Source organism: Momordica charantia (genome assembly GCF_013281855.1).
Source record: "Momordica charantia cultivar OHB3-1 chromosome 7 unlocalized genomic scaffold, Mcharantia_2.0 BLBB01000007.1, whole genome shotgun sequence".
NCBI classification, from domain to species: domain Eukaryota; kingdom Viridiplantae; phylum Streptophyta; class Magnoliopsida; order Cucurbitales; family Cucurbitaceae; genus Momordica; species Momordica charantia.
The window spans coordinates 10,796,722-10,813,650 of record NW_028275165.1 but is presented as its reverse complement, the minus strand read 5'-3'; the positions used below and the strand labels follow the sequence as shown (position 1 = coordinate 10,813,650).

Here is a 16,929-nt window from a genome sequence, read left to right as displayed (position 1 = left end):
GCTTTTCGTTGGAACTTGGATGATGAATCTTCCAATAAGGCACCTCTATTTATAGAGGTTAACTTTATCCTCTTTTAAAGAGGAATTATCTCTAATAAGGAAATCATAACTAATTGAGAATTCATAACTAATTGGGAAGATCGTATTTAAAAGAAAACAAATTAAATAAAAGAGTTCTAATCAATTAAGGATTATGTATCATACTTTGATTATATATTTTTATTTACAAAATATCCTAAAATTCATAATTCTCAAATTGGAGCGTCCTGCCATAATAATTGTGTCTGTATTTTATCCGTTGAGCTCTCTCCAATTTCATGAGTCCGCATTATACTCTAAAATTGCACTTTTAAATTATTATTCTTGAATATCTTCAATTTGCCACAAAATGATAAATTATAATTAAATTCAAATATTTATACATGATAAATTAATAAAATGTAAAATAAATATATAAAATATGGGTGTATTTTTCATCTTATCAAATTCCCCCACACCTAATTCATGCTTGTCCTCGAGCATATCTTAACTCGACATACTGACTCCCCTCTATACTCCTTTTTATATTTCTCAATATCCAAAATACTGGTAAAGTTAATCACACATCAATGAGATGAATCATAATGACAATCGATTGAATAAGCACTGATAAGTTCTAGTTTATAAAAACTCAAGTATTTCATTAACTCATTAAAATTAAAATGCAAAAAACTTGATACCCTCACGGAGTTTCACTCAATTCTCTCAAAGTGTTTTTAGGGTGCTTTACTCTTAAAGACAAAACTTAGCATGTTATAACCATAGGCTTGCATAAATGAATCAAATTTCCCCACTTAAAGATGAACTGAGTGCAAAAAATCAAAGTAACTTTAATATTGATTGTAATGGAGCTTAGGTAAGGGTGTGGTAAAAGGGAAATTTAGGAGTTTACAATCAAGATAACATAGTTATTTACTTGCATGATGTTGAAACAAACGTATTACTTGTAGCGTGTATTTTCTTTCTCACATCTTCTTCAGGCACTAAGAACCTTGGAGAAGTAGCATTAATTGATTGATTCTTGGAAGATATTTCTCCAAATGTCATCTCTTTCATTAATGGAACGAGGTGGCTTCTTTTCACGATGTGACGTTTTTTTTGGAGTACATATTTTGGATAATGGCTTGAATAGTAAGAATGTAATATCATGCAATGTTTTTTTTTTTTTTTTAACTGTTGTCTTGACAAAGGTAAAAATATCGAAGATAATAAATGAAAAAGGGCCAAGGTTTAAGTATTGTGTGCAGAGCAAGAAAAGATATTAAGCTCAAATGTGGATTTCTAAAGGAAGATGTAAAAAGGTTAGCCTTTTAGAAGTCTGAAATTTGGGTAAGCCTAAATTGCCCTTCTCATATTAAAGCATCAATTCAAACATGTGGTCACAAAATGTATTCATAAGCAAGTTCTAGAATAATCATGCTATGTTTGATCACACACATCAAGAAAAATAATTAGAGCAAGATGTAATGTGTTGCTGAAAGGCTCAAAAAGCTCACTTGGGTGTGTAGATTGCATCAGGTTCAGTGCAATTTTCAGACAAAAAAATCAATGAGATACTATCATATAATTTGAAAGAAAAACACTAATCATGTTCGTCAACTTTCAAGCATAAAAAAATTCAAACCAAAGAATGCATCTTTAACATACAAAGTATTCAAGGGTATTGATCAAAATATCAAGGTTTCAAAAGGATAAAACAACATATACGAATCAAGACATACTGAGTCTAAAGCATGAAAAAGATATAAAGTTTTTTGAAAAATGACAAACATCTCCCCCACACCTAAACTATATGATGTCCTCAATGTATAACTACGTAAATTACTCACAAAAGGGAAAATAGAAACTTCTCCGATTTTAGAGCTATTTGGACTAAATAATTTATGATGTTGTCGGTGGGAAAATTGTAAGCTTGCTCTAAAATTGGACTTCTTTTTTAATACCTAAACAAAAACCTAATAAACCAAGTGAAGAAAACAAAAAAACAAAACTATAAATAAATAAATAAATAAAATGAAGAAAATAAAATAAAGAAAACATTTGGGCTGCCTCCCAATAGCGTAACTAGTTAACGTTAGTTTGCTTGACGGATCTTGAAAATATTTAATCATCCAAATATGTGGGGTGATCTAGGGAGAGGCTAATAGGACATGGAGAAATTTCACCTTCATGAAAGATTTTCAACCTATCACCATTTACCTTGAAGATTTTGTTCGGATCTAAGCTTTTAATTTCCAATGCACCATAAGAAAAAACATTAGTAACAAGAAATGGTCATAACCAACAAGAACGAAACTTACCAGGCATAAGTTTTAATCGAAAATTATATAACAACACTTTTTGACCAATCTCAAATTGTTTTTTAATTAACATGTTATCATGAAACAACTTGGATTTTTCTCTGTAAATTCTTGAATTCTCATATGCATTTATCCGCCAACTCCTCCAACTCTTGTAGCATTCTTGATTCTTCGGCTTTGTTTAATTCCATGTTGCATTGCCTAACTGTCCAATATGTTCTATGCTCGATTTCTACAGGTAATGACATGCTTTACCAATAACTAATCCAGTAAGGAGACATCCTTATAGGAGTTTTGCAAACCTCTGGACAACTCATGTTACAAGATATTTTACCGAGTGGAATAGCCGAATAGAGCTCCCACTCAGATGCATTCTTGCCTTCCCAGGAACACTATAAGTTCCAAGGCTGCCCCTGAGTTCGAATGGCCCACGTGGTACCACTCGGCCGTGAGCAAAACTCTGGAGAACTGATGTTCCAAGGCACTTTTTCGAGTAGAGCGGCCGAATAAGGCTCCCACTCGGACGTATTCCTGCCTCCCAGGAACACTCTAAGTTCCGAGGTCGTCCCCGAGTTTGGATGGCCCACGTGGCACCGCTAGACCACGAGCAGGCCTTTGGAGAACTGATGTTCCAAGGCATTTCCTGAGTGTAGCAGCAGAATAGGGCTTCCAGTCGGACGCATTCCTTCCTCCCCAGGAACACTGTAAGTTCCAAGATTGCACCCGAGTTTTAATGGTTCACGTGGCACCACTCGACCGCGAGCAAACCTCTGGACAACTGATGTTCCAAGGCATTTTCCTGAGTGGAGTAGTGGAATAGGGCTCCCACTCGGACGCATTCTTGTCTCCTCAGGAACACTCTAAGTTCTAAGGTTGTCCTCGAGTCCGGATGATCCACATGGTACCAGTCGGCTACGAGCAAACCTCTGGATAACTGATGTTCCAAGGAATTTTCTCTAGTGGAGCAACCGAATAGGGCTCCCACTCGGACACATTCCTTCCTCCACTCTAAGTTTTAAGGCTGCCCCCAGTCTGGATGGTCCACGTGGCAACACTCGGTCGCTAGTAGGCCTCTGGAGAACTGATATTCCAAGGCATTGGAATAGCCGAATAAGGCTCTCACTCGGACGACATTCCTCTCTCCCTAGGAACACTCCAAGTTCCTGTTCGCTTCCTCACAACTAGGAGAAAATTGGTGCAAGTATACACTAAACAATCAATTGTAACATAAACAAGGTCGTCTGTACAGATATTATACATTAAAAACGGGCTTGATAATTTTGAATCACCCAAAGAGAAAAATGAAATAATAAATCCTCTATTGACTTACTTTCTATGACTGAATGGAATTAAAACAAATAGTGAAAATCCAACTGAAGGGAGTTTTCAACACACGCAAAAGCAACCGCCAAGGAAAGTGCATAAATATGCGGGAAAAACGATTGATAACTAAATCAGGGAATGGGATTCCCACTTGCTGCTCTTTTACTCGAAAGGCCACTGTTAGGGTTGACTTTTTACTGTAGAAACATGTGTCAGTAGTTCTGTTTGACCACGTTTTTTACCCCTTTCCCATCCTTATTTGCCAAAAAGAACCACATATTCTTAAAGTAGAACATGCATAGATTATTTCTGCATAAAAGTCAAATTATGGTGCTTTAGGAAAAATATGAGAAAAATGCGGTCAAAATTGGAAGAAAATAACAGAAATCTGTTTTTTTGCAGAATTGCGCCTGGCTCATTTTTGGATGACAAAATATCAAAACGCACGTTTTGATTAATGAAGAGCAAGGAGGACATTTCCCATGTGTTCAAAATCGCGAGTCCAAGTCCAAGTGAGGTGGTTAGGTGAATCTCAACCCATTTCCACCTAAAATGGAGGGGAGTTTCAACCAACCTGTGGTGCTATAAAAGGAAGCCATCCATCAATCAATAAATCATCCATTCCAAGCTTCATTTTATCTTCTTTTAGTTGCTCTCTAGTTGTAGAACACGTTTTTAGGGTTTATGTTTATGTTATAGTTGTTCATTTTTTTCATGCTTTTACCTTTCGTATTGCTTTTAATTCAAGTTCTTACTTCTGTTCTTTGTTCATTTTGTTCTCTTAAAGTTCTTTAGCGAGTTTCAACTCCCCTCATGCTCGAGAGAGAAGAGGGTCAAGCTATAACTCATTGTACGGCTTATTTATTCATTTAAATTCAATGAAAAATACTTCCTTTATGTTTTCGTGTATTTACTTTCCTTTAATTATGTTCTAAATTAGTTTTCAACCTCTTTGTGGAATGCCTCAGTCAAAATGATTTGATTTTCATCACGCTCGGGATTTGCTCATAATTGCACCTGACACTTTTTGGGGTTGACACTTTTTTGTGGATGTCCCTAGTGAGGCCATGGAGGAATCATATTCCTCTTCTTCACAAGGTAAGACCCCTTATATGTCGAGTTTTAATGTTTCTGTCCCAAATTTTGTTGCTACTACAGAGACTTTAGATGAGGAGGTGAGCTTGACTGAAGTGGCAGAAATTGCGTCTGGTGGAATTTCTAGGCATAGGACCCGAGCAGCTGTAGCACGTTTGGCTTCACAAAAAGAAGCCGAGGCTGGTCCACCTAAAAAGCCAAGAGGGCTAGGGTGCCTAGAGGAGCAGAAGAGCCACTTGAGGAGGTCAATGAAGATGAACCGGATTCTACCGAAAAAATATCATCAAGAGTAAAAATGGTGAGATTGGAGGTGCGAAGGCCCAACTTCACAGCACGTAAAATCCTACTTGAGAGGGGCTATGATGAAGCACAAGAGCATGTGCCGCAATATGTTAGAAGGAGGCTTGTGGAGAATGGTTAAGAGTTGTTGTTTGCCACAACTACGTGGGTATCCGAGGCCTTAGTCGATGAGTTTTATGCTGCCATCAATCCCAACCGAGGGGATGTAATGAGAGTACGGGGTAAAGTAGTAAAATTATCGCCTTCGCATTATTAACACTCACTATTGTTTGTTGGATGTCTTTAATGCCATAGGTAATGAGATTTTGCATCGGATGGACAAGTGGAAGAGGCACGTAGGCTTATTTGTAGACTGATGGGATGTGAATCCCGGAGCAGAAGCGGATCTTCGTTCATGATTTTTTAGAAAACAAAACAAAAGTACAAAGAAGAAAAATACAAGGGAAACTTACGTTTGAAGAACTTTTCTTCAATGATTTCCACCCGAACACCACCACCGAATCTTCCTTGCTATCCTCTTGGGTCTCGAGATCGTGCTTGTGGGAGCACCGTTTGGAATCTTAGGGAGAATTTGAGAGAGAGAACTATTGAGAGAATTTGGGAGTTCTTCTTTTGTTCTGTGTTTTGCAGAATTGCAAAAGAACCAAACAAAAGCAGTACCCCATGTCACTTAACTGCCCACTCCCCTGCAATTTTGCAGGAGAGTTAAATATTAATATTAATATTAATATTACTATTAATAATTAATATATATAATTAATTAATTAATCATATTAATTAATTAATGTTAATTATTTATTAATCTAATTAGGGTTGAGGACAAGCAAATGGCTAAGTTTAGGGGTATGTTAGAGTTGACTTTTTCTGCATAAACATGTGTCGGTAGCTCTGTTTGACCACGTTTTTTACCCCTTTTCCCATCATTATTTTCAAAAAAGGTCCACATATTCTTAAAGTAGAACATGTATAGATTATTTCCGCATAAAAGTCGATCTATGGTACTTTAGGAAAAAAATGAGGAAAATGCGGTCAAAGTTTGAAGAAAATAACAGAAATCTGTTTTTTTTGCAGAATTGTGCCTAGCGCATTTTTTGAGGACAAAATGTCAAAACGCACGTGTTGGTTAATGAAGGGCAATGAGGACATTTCCCACATGTTCAAAACTATGAGTCCAAGTCCAAGTGAGGTGGTTAGGTGAATCTCAACTCATTTCCACCTAAAATGGAGGGGAGTTTCAACCAACCTATGGTGCTATAAAAAGAAGTATCCTTCTATCAGCAAATCATCCCTTCCAAGCTTCATTTCATTTGCTTTTAGTTGCTCTCTAGTTGTAGAACACGTTGTTAGGGTTATGTTTATGTTTAAGTTGTTCATTTCTTTGTTTTTCACGCTTTTACCCTTCGTATTGCTTTTAATTGAAGTTCTTACTTCTATTCTTTTTTCATTATGTTCTTTTAAAGTTCTTTAGCGAGTTTTAACTCCCCTCACGTTCGAGAGAGAAGAGGATCAAGCTAGAACTCATTGTACGGCTTATTTATTCATTTAAATTCAATGAAAAATACTTCCTTTATGTTTTCGTGCATTTACTTTCCTTTAATTATGTTTTTAATTAGTTATCAACCTCTTTGTGGAATGCCTCAGTCAAAATGATTTGATTTTTAACACGCTCGGGATTTCCCAGAATTGCGACTGACACATTTTTGGGTCAGTTTCTAAAAACTTCTCTTTACATCTTTTTTCCATTTGGCGAGTGGGAACTTGATTTATACACCAAAGCCCAACCTTGGGAAAGGTGAGTTAGGTAAAATAATAGGAAACCAATATGGGATGTGACTTAGGCATAAGCGCATAAAACATGGTCTTAGACATAGACCCTCTGACCCATAATGCAAGTGAGTTGGTAGATATTCTCTAGGATTGTAATCACACATAGGCATATGATTGTAGATTACCATAGTCTCTACAAGAACCAAAAGCGGTAGTGAAAGAGTAGAACTCAGTTCTCAAGAAAAGCCAGGATTTCACCTGGTGATTTTCCCAACAAAGTGTATTTTCCACGTTTTGCATCAAAACTAAGGTAGGAAGCAAAGAGGTTAAGTTTTATTAAATTGCTTGTTAGTCAATACCCCCAAACAACAACATTTCACCATCATTTTATTCATAAACCACAATTGCATATTTGAACTATTCACTTCTTTAAAATTGTTTTGAAAGCAACAAGTCCATGAGGATTCGACCTTAAATTACTACCAAGTATTACTTGTGACCATGTGGCCTTGCACGTGTCTCTAATCTTTTTGAATGTAGAGAAAGTCCTAACAGCCACCATCGCTCAACACTTCAACTACTACTGCTCAAATCCTCACGGCTCTTTCCTAAGAGACCTTATATATATTTTAGCCTGATTCCGACTGTAGATAAAACATGCCTAACAAACGATTTATAGGCACTGCATGGCAAACCTCATCCCTAGGTATCCACCCTCCTATTTCAATGAAAACTAATATAGCTAAAGGATGCTAAGATACTCAACAAGGACTCTATCGAGCCTCAAGCAAGATAACACACTAAACAGGTAGGCCACACAAGCTTAATGAGATGAAAAAATTATGCGCACTTCCATTAAACAGTCATTAAAGTTGAACAGGGCAAACAACAAATAAAACAACAAGATTTTAGACAATCCCCTCCCCAAAGGTGAATCTTAGTTCACAATAAAATGGCAAAAGAAAATAACAAAGAGTGAAGACGAGATCATTGTCAAGATAATAGCAGAGAATAAGAAGCTTCCTCGAGTGTACAGTGTAACCCAAAAGAACTACAGGTATCCTTTAGCTCCTTCTTTGATGAAATTCCCCTCTGTCAACGAGAGAATATTTTATTACCATTCTAGCTTTTCAACCATGAGCTACTAGACCTTCATAGTGCTACAACTTCTTAAATCAATTTTTTTTTAGATGGGCTGAATTATAAGACTAAAAGATTCATAGTTATACAATATAAGCTTATCCTTACAAAAACAAAGCAAGCGCGCACACCCCCAAACTTATATGTAGCATTGTCCCTGATTACGCTTGTTTACATGCGTAAAAAGAAGGTTTTAGATGCTGTTTTTACAATGTTTCAGCTTTGTTTCGGATTTTTCTCGATCGTTTGAGTTCCAATTCATGCAAAATTCATATATTATGGTTTGTGGTTGGCTTATATTGTATTTATGACATTTTAGGACCATTTGGGAGTGCAAATTAATCAAAAGAAGCAAAAAGACGGAAAAACCATCACGGGAGGCGCCAGGCGCCTGGGAAGCCTGCAGAAAAACTGGTTTTCTTCCAACTTTGCCCTTAATGAAACGCGTCTTCCAATGCGTTTTGGTGGTTCCAACCGATGCATACGTGTAGAAGAAGTGTTCCACTATCAGTTTGAGCACGATTTGGTCAGTCAAAAGAGTTGGAAATGGGTGATTCACCATCGTTTTAGGACCTACCTAACCAATTCTGCACAGCTATAAATTCCAGCAACTTCTCCACCAAATTCATCAAGCCTTGCTTCCTTCTCTTGATCATTTTTAGTGTTTCTTTGTTGCTTTCTAAGTACTTTTGAGTTGCTTTCATTAGTTGCTTTTCGTTTTTAAATCCCGAGCACTTTACATTCTTTTATTGAGCTTTGTTTTGTTTCCATTTGTACTTAGTTATTTTCTACTTATTCAAATATATAAAAATCTAGCACTTTGCTTATCTTCCCTTTGCCTTTACTTTATTTTTAGTTAAGAGGGTTGTGTTTTTGGAGGAAAGAGCACGTGACACTCTCCCTTGCTTGAAAGAGAAGGGCGAAGCTCTCAATCCCGATAAAAACTCTCCGTTAGTTAACTTTTGTTTTTCACACATGCATTCCACATTCAACCGTTTTACTTGCTGTATTTTCTTCAATATGTCTTTCTAAATTCCCGTCTCTAGCCCGGTTATGGATAGTTAGCCTTTTATGTCTAAAAAGGGTTGCTAAGAAGTAGTGTTTTTGCTTTCCATTCATTGCTCAACATGTTTTCCCAAAAAGTTAGGATTTAGAGAAGGCCACTGTAAGTCTTAACAAGTCAATACTGAAAAGGTTGCTTATTTGCATTGTTGAGTGGTTAAACCGAGGAGAGGAGCGCCTTAGACATAAGGGTTCCGATTAAGTAGCCTAGACATAGGACCTTAACCCGAGGTTGCGACTATTTCCATCCTAAAACTAAGATATATCTCATAATAGACATATTAGGGAATGTCTTAGGACTTTGAACTTGCTTAGACATAAGTCAAGTGAGAAGCGTAGTCGTTGGTTTCTAATGTAAAAAGCATATTGTCCTTAGCATGTCCTTGATTCTTTGTTGGCTAACTTGAAGTAGTTCGGGCTAGGTTTTATCATTCTAAGTCCAAATCCCAAATCCAAACCATTATTTGTGACCACTTCCCATTTTACAAGAATCACTCATTCCAACATTCACTATTCTTTAAAACTTTAGAGTTTGGAAATTGTTTAGAAGTCCTTGAGGATCGATACTTGGATACTCCATCCATTTTATATTACTCTGACAGGTGTGCGCTTGCATCTATATAATTGTTACCACGCTTAGCGCGTTCGTTCAGCATAAACGCCCAGTCAGTCCCCAATGCGACTGAGAGTAGGATATAGGATGTTCCTGCGTACCCTCAAACTTAGAACTAAGAAAAATGGAGTTATAGAATTGGCATTTTTCGTAAGTCAAATGTAGATGGTGTAAAGGGACATAAAAAAGGGTGTGAAATAGAAGGATTGACTCTATGGTGATACTAAGGTAGTGATTGGCATGAATAGGTAAGCTATTGAAGCCTCTCAGCTAAATTGTTTTTGTTTTGGAATTGTACTCACAGGATACTACTAGGGCCTTCGTACTGGAACCTAAGCTAGGACAGAACTAAACATGTACTGGCAGCATTATTACTTAAGAAAGTAGGGAAGAACAAGATGTGCAGAAAACATATGCAAGAACAATCATATTTCTATTCACTAAAGCAATCAAAATATAATTTGAGGAGGGCGACATAATGAGAACAAACACTCCTAGCAAAAGCAAAGACAAAAGAAAATAGATGATTTCATACTAAAAAGAAAAAACTGATAGATAGCAAAAGCTAAAAGATAAAAAAAAAAACAGAAATTAAAATTGCTAGAAAGTAAATGCAGAATTGAAAAGATTGATTGGATGTTGATTGATTGGTTTTCTGATTCTAGAGAGATGAGGATGAAGAGAGAGGCTCCACAGGCTATATAGAATTGTTATTGCTCTCTTCTTCTTCAGAACCACTATCCTTCTGAGCCTCCACTTTTTCCGAACTGGAAGTGTGCTCCAGCACATCTTCCATTGCGCGGCGCTGAGCAGAGGGGCCTGCAGCATCTGACTTGGCTAGACGATCCAGAAGGCTCTTAAGTTCAGCGTTGCGAGCCGTGATTTTTCTCTACTAATGCTGCCACCATATATTTTAGCTCTGCTAACTCCCCCGAAATTCTTGCATTATGGGCCATCATTTCATTGATGGCCCCAATTGGGATAGCGTTGCTCCACGTGTCTTCATTAGCCATGAGGCGGTCCAGTAGTCTTTTGTCTATAATTCACTTCTCTATTAGTGCTTCCTCATCACTGACCACTGGGCTCCGCTTTTCCTACTCATCTTAGAAGATGAGGTTGGGGAAGAACAGTCGGCCCAACTTTTTGAAGGCGCACTCGGCGCTTTCGTGGTGGATGAGCTGGCCAACGTTAATGCTAAAACCCTCCATTAAACAGGCAAGGAGCAGGACCCTATTCTTAGTTATAGAAGAGTCATGTGTTATAGGCATGATTCTGCACTTGAGGAAATAAAGCTAGACGTTGGCTTCTAGCTTCGGGAAGTTGGAGGGGAGAGAACTGGCTCCTCGCAGGGCAATACTTTAGGAAGCTCCAGGGTGGGCCACAATGGAAAGCGCGTGAGCTAGCTGAGCCTCAGAAAGCTGCTCCAACATTTTGTTGAATTTTGCCTTCGGATTAGAACGAAGGTGGAGAGCCTTATTGATCTCCTCGGGGCTCCAGTCAACCTCTACCTCTCGCACTATTGTTTTTCCAATGATAATAGGCCGGAGGTTCGCATAAAACTCCTTCACGAGATGCGGAATCAGTGATCCAGGGGTAGCGCAAAAGTAATCCCACTTGTTCCTAGTAATAATTTGTTGGATGAAAGGAGGCATGGGCTCCATCTAGAAGCCTTTCTCGAAGAAAAAGTCCCGTTTTCGCAAATGCTCATGCACCTCTACTACGACTTGTGTATTGAATCTTTTGAAGGCGACATCCTGGGGAGGAACTACAATGGCTCTTTTGCACCCCGGTGGAAGTGTGGAGTGCTTACTTGCATTAAAGAGACAGAAGGATGCCGTTTTCTCTCAGATGAGGAAGCAGTCTTTACCGTGTTACCTTCGATGGGGCCTTTGGACACAAAAGAGGACGGGGCAGCAGCGGGCTTCGGAGGCTTTGCAGCAGTCGTGAGGATTTCGTCTCTTTAGAGGATAGCCCTTCAGAGGTTGACTCGTTTGGCCACTTGGCAGTTCTAGTGCGGGAGGCTAGGCCAGAGGAGGATGGATTTTTGGTGGTTGTCAGTGATGTTACCGGAATAAGCGGAGGCATGGGGATAGTTACTGAGCGAGAGGGATTGGTGGGGGCAGTGAGTGGTGGGGTTCAATAGGGTTTTTAGTGGTGGGGTTTTCAGTCTCTTCCTCCTCCGACTGTATCGGAAACAGCTGCTTTGCCTCTGAAATGGAGGTTAAGTGCGAAGCAACTGCGGCTAGCGGCTTAATAGTCGATGTTACTTACGATTTGGCGACTTCCGTCGCCATCTCTGGTTGCCTACATCACCGACATCATCCGATGAGCTTTCTGACAGGGGCAACTCCCCTAACTTCTTGCGGTTCGCCTTTTGCTTGTAGCGGGGCATGTCTTCTTTCTCAAGGGAGCTAGGGCTTTTGAAGGACGGATCGTGATGGCTTTTTAAGACATAGGAGTTAGGGTTTTCAGCAGGACAATTTTAGCGAATGTGGAAGATAAAAGGGGTGGATATGATCGTAGGTTGGTTTGTTGGGGCGGTGGGATTTAAATAGAAACTTTAAGAGCCACCGCTCCCACGGTTTTCTTTTCGTAAATTTTGAAATTTTAGTCTACCTCCAAACACAAAAATATAATTTACCACCCTTTCTCAAATAGAAAGAAAAAGTCTCGTTTTCGCAAAAAGGGAAGGGAAAAAGCAATGTAAAGCCTTGACCTTGTGATGTGGAAAAGCATTACCACCACCATATCCTGTGCAAGTGCAAATAGATGATTACGCTTGTTTACATGCGTAAAAAGAAGGTTTTAGATGCTGTTTTTAGTATGTTTCAGCTTTGTTTCGGACTTTTTCTCGATCGTTTGAGTTCGAATTCATGCAAAATTCATATACTATGGTTTGTGGATGGCTTATATTGTATTTATGACATTTTAGGACCATTTGGGAGTGCAAATTAATCAAAAGAAGCGAAAAGACGAAAAAACACCTCAGGAGGCGCTAGGCGCCTGGGAAGCCTGCAGAAAACAGTTTTTCTTCCAACTTTGCCCTTAATGAAACGCGTCTTCCAATGCGTTTTGATGGTTCCAACCGATGCATACGTGTAGAAGAAGTGTTCCACTATCAGTTTGAGCACGATTTGGTCAGTCAAAAGAGTTGGAAATGGGTGATTCACCATCGTTTTAGGAACTACCTAACCAATTCTGCACAGCTATAAATTCCAGCAACTTCTCCACCAAAATCATCAAGCCTTGCTTCCTTCTCTTGATCATTTTTTGTGTTTCTTTGTTGCTTTCTAAGTACTTTTGAGTTGCTTTCATTAGTTGCTTTTGGTTTTTAAATCCCGAGCACTTTACATTCTTTTATTGAGCTTTGTTTTGTTTCCATTTGTACTTAGTTATTTTCTACTTATTCAAATATATAAAAATCCAGCACTTTGCTTATCTTCCCTTTGCCTTTACTTTATTTTTAGTTAAGAGAGTTGTGTTTTGGAGGAAAGAGCACGTGACACTCTCCCTTGCTTGAAAGAGAAGGGCGAAGCTCTCAATCCCGATAAAAACTCTCCATTAGTTAACTTTTGTTTTCCACACATGCATTCCACATTCAACCATTTTACTTGCTGTATTTTCTTCAATATGTCTTTCTAAATTCCCGTCTCTAGCCCGGTTATGGATAGTTAGCCTTTTATGTCTAAAAAGGGTTGCTAAGAAGTAGTGTTTTTGCTTTCCATTCATTGCTCAACATGTTTCCCCAAAAAGTTAGGATTTAGAGAAGGCCACTGTAAGTCTTAACAAGTCAATACTGAAAAGGTTGCTTATTTGCATTGTTGAGTGGTTAAACCGAGGAGAGGAGCGCCTTAGACATAAGGGTTCCGCTTAAGTAGCCTAGACATAGGACCTTAACCCGAGGTTGCGACTATTTCCATCCTAAAACTAAGATATATCTCATAATAGACATATTAGGGAATGTCTTAGGACTTTGAACTTGCTTAGACATAAGTAAAGTGAGAAGCGTAGTCGTTAGTTTCTAAAGTAAAATGCATATTATCCTTAGCATGTCCTTGATTATTTGTTGGCTAACTTGAAGTAATTCGGGCTAGGTTTTATTATTATAAGTCCAAATCCCAAATCCAAAACCATTATTTGTGACCACTTCCCATTTTACAAGAACCACTCATTTCAACATTCACTATTCTTTAAAACTTCAGAGTTTGGAAATTGTTTAGAAGTCCTTGAGGATCGATACTTGGATACTCCATCCATTTTATATTACTCTGACAGGTGTGCGCTTGCATCTATATAATTGTTACCACGCTTAGCGCGTGCGTTCAGCATAAACACCCAGTCAAGTTTTTGGCGCCGTTGCCGGGGACTTTGGTTTTAAAATTATTTTCAAATTCTTTTAGTTTTTATTTTTGTGAATTGTTGTTGGGTGTAATTTCCATCCACCGTTTTTGTTCTATATTTTTGGTCGTTTATCTCACAAGGGTAAGTTAAAGTGCATGAGCACAAGATCTTTTCTTCTACCCCTTGACCCTGAGATTGAGCGGACCCTTCGAAAAACTCGAAAGGAGCAAAGACTTCGAAAACAACTAGAAAAGCAAAAAGAGAGAGGAGGTGAAATCAGTCCTGAAAGTGAGGTAGAGAGTACAAGCACATCAATGGCAGATATTCTACCTCGTGATCCGGTTGATCCACCTGCTGTTAACGGTAATATGAGGGATCATGCGAGAAATGATGAATTCAACCATATCCAGATGGCGGACAACAGAGACGTGGCAATGCGAGAATATGCCGCCACGGCTTTTCAGAACTTTGATTCAGGGATAGTCAACCCTATTCCAGCCCACGCAAACTTTGAGCTTAAACCAATGATGTTCCAAATGTTGCAGACAATTGGACATTTTGGAGGGCAGGAACATGAGGATCCACATGATCATCTGAAATCATTCATTCAAATTGCAAATGCATTTCGATTACCTGGTATAACAGACGATGCTCTGAGACTAACACTTTTTCCATTTTCTTTGAAGGACCAAGCTAGAGCATGGCTCAATGCATTTCCACCGGGATCCATTACCACATGGGGGTCGTTAGTGGAGAAGTTCTTAACAAAATTCTTCCCACCTACTCGCCACGCTGATATCAGAGAGGAGATCATCTCCTTTAGACAATATGATCGTGAACCTGTTCACGAGGCGTGGGAGAGATTTAAAGAACTAATCAGGAAATGTCCGAACCATGGCTTGCCGGCATGCATCCAGATAGAACATTTCTTTAGAGGTTTAGATCATCCTACTAAGATGATGCTAAACAATGCTGCCAACGGAGCCTTTACAAAGAAGACATTCAACGAGATAGTTGACATCCTAAATGACTTAGCTTCACATAACGAACTATGGTGTTCGCAAAGATCTAGGGCAGCACCAAAGAAGCAAGATCCAGCTGGAGTTTTGGCTCTGGACATTGCGACCTCGATGCAAAAAGAGATGGTTACAATGAACCAGAGGCTGAAAGAGATGGCATTGGGAATAAAAAATCCATTAGCCACGCCGATACAACCTGTGCAGTCGGATTATTGCACTCCTGCCCCTGTTTGCCAAGTCAATGATCTCATTTGTTCATTCTGCAGTGAAAACCATATTTACGATAATTGTCCACATAACCCTGCTTCTGTTTTTTATGTAGGACATGGGAACAATAGGAACTTTAACCCATATTCGAACACCTACAACCCAGGTTGGAGGCACCACCCTAATTTCTCATGGGGAGGACAAGGAGGTTCGAGCGGTTTTAATCAAGGGCAGAGCCAACAGAACAAGCAGCCCTATGTTCCACCTACACAACAATACATCCCGCCGCCGCAACAGCAGTACAATCAGAGAACACAGACTCCACCAGTTCACAATAACAACTCAAATCTTGAGAATATGATGAAGGAGTACATGGCCCGAACCGACGCAGTGATACAATCCCAAGCGGCATCAATGAGGAATTTTGAGACCCAATTGGGACAACTTGCCAATGAATTGAAGAATAGACCACAAGGTTCTTTTCCAGGCCATACTGAATTACCAAAACGAGAAGAGAAAGAACAGTGCAAAGCTGTCACCCTCAGGAGTGGACTGGCATATGATGGACCAACAATGCCAACAACAGATGTACAGATTCCGTCCACTGAACCAATTGTAAAGATACCAGAAAATCCAACAACACCAGAAAAAGAAAATATTAGAAAAGGTAATGAGGACACCCCGAGTGTTCCTCCACAGGTACAGCCTTCTTTTACCCCTACTCCCCCGTTTCCACAAAGATTAGTAAAGAAAAATAATGATTCCCAGTTTAGAAAATTTTTAGATATTTTAAAACAACTGCATATAAATATACCATTAGTAGATGCTCTAGAACAGATGCCAAATTATGCTAAGTTTTTGAAAGATATAGTTTCTAGGAAGAAAAAAATAGGAGAGCATGAACTGGTAGCCATGACAAAATGTAGTAGTGAAGCTGTAGGCAGCCCGCTACCCATGAAATGTAATGATCCTGGCAGTTTTACCATTCCATGTTCCATAGGAGGAAAAAACTTAGGTAGGGCATTATGTGATCTAGGCGCTAGCATTAATCTTATGCCATTATCAGTTTTCAAATCTTTAGGCATAGGAGAAGCTAGACCTACTACGGTTACCCTCCAACTAGCAGATAGATCTATCATAAGACCTGAGGGAAAGATAGAAGATGTTTTAGTCCAGGTGGACAAATTCATTTTCCCTGCGGACTTTATCATTCTAGATTGCGAGGCAGACTTAGACGTTCCCATTATTTTGGGAAGACCATTTCTAGCCACTGGGGATACAGTTTTTAATGTAAGGAAGGGAGAAATTACAATGAGGGTAAATAATGAAGAAGTTAAATTTAACGTTCTAGACGCCATGAAATTACCAGGAGACTTTGAAGAGTGCTCTGCTATAAATAGCTTGAATCCTATTATGTTTGATGAGTTTTATGACTCGTTAGTTACAGAGATTGAAGAAGAGCTTGATAAGATAGCAGAAAGACCAGAAGATATGGCTAATCCTATTGAAAAAATACAAAAAGAAGAATGCAAGTCGTTACTTCCGTCCATAGTGGAACCACCCACATTGGAGCAGAAGCCATTGCCGTCGCATTTGAAATATGCGTATCTAGGGGATAACGACACTTTACCAGTTATTATAGCTTCCAATTTATCACCTACTAATGAATATTCTTTATTGCAGATTTTGGAGAAGCACAAAAAGGCCATTGGATGGACGATAG

General features: G+C 38.9%; 1 non-coding gene across 1 annotated transcript; it reads right to left on the bottom strand.

Annotated features, from left to right (window-relative positions):
* Positions 1-14,774: 14,774 nt before the first annotated feature.
* On the bottom strand, positions 14,775-14,881 carry LOC148210335 (small nucleolar RNA R71). Its single transcript, XR_015792505.1, has one exon. It is a non-coding gene; the product is annotated as a small nucleolar RNA R71 (small nucleolar RNA).
* Positions 14,882-16,929: the final 2,048 nt, after the last annotated feature.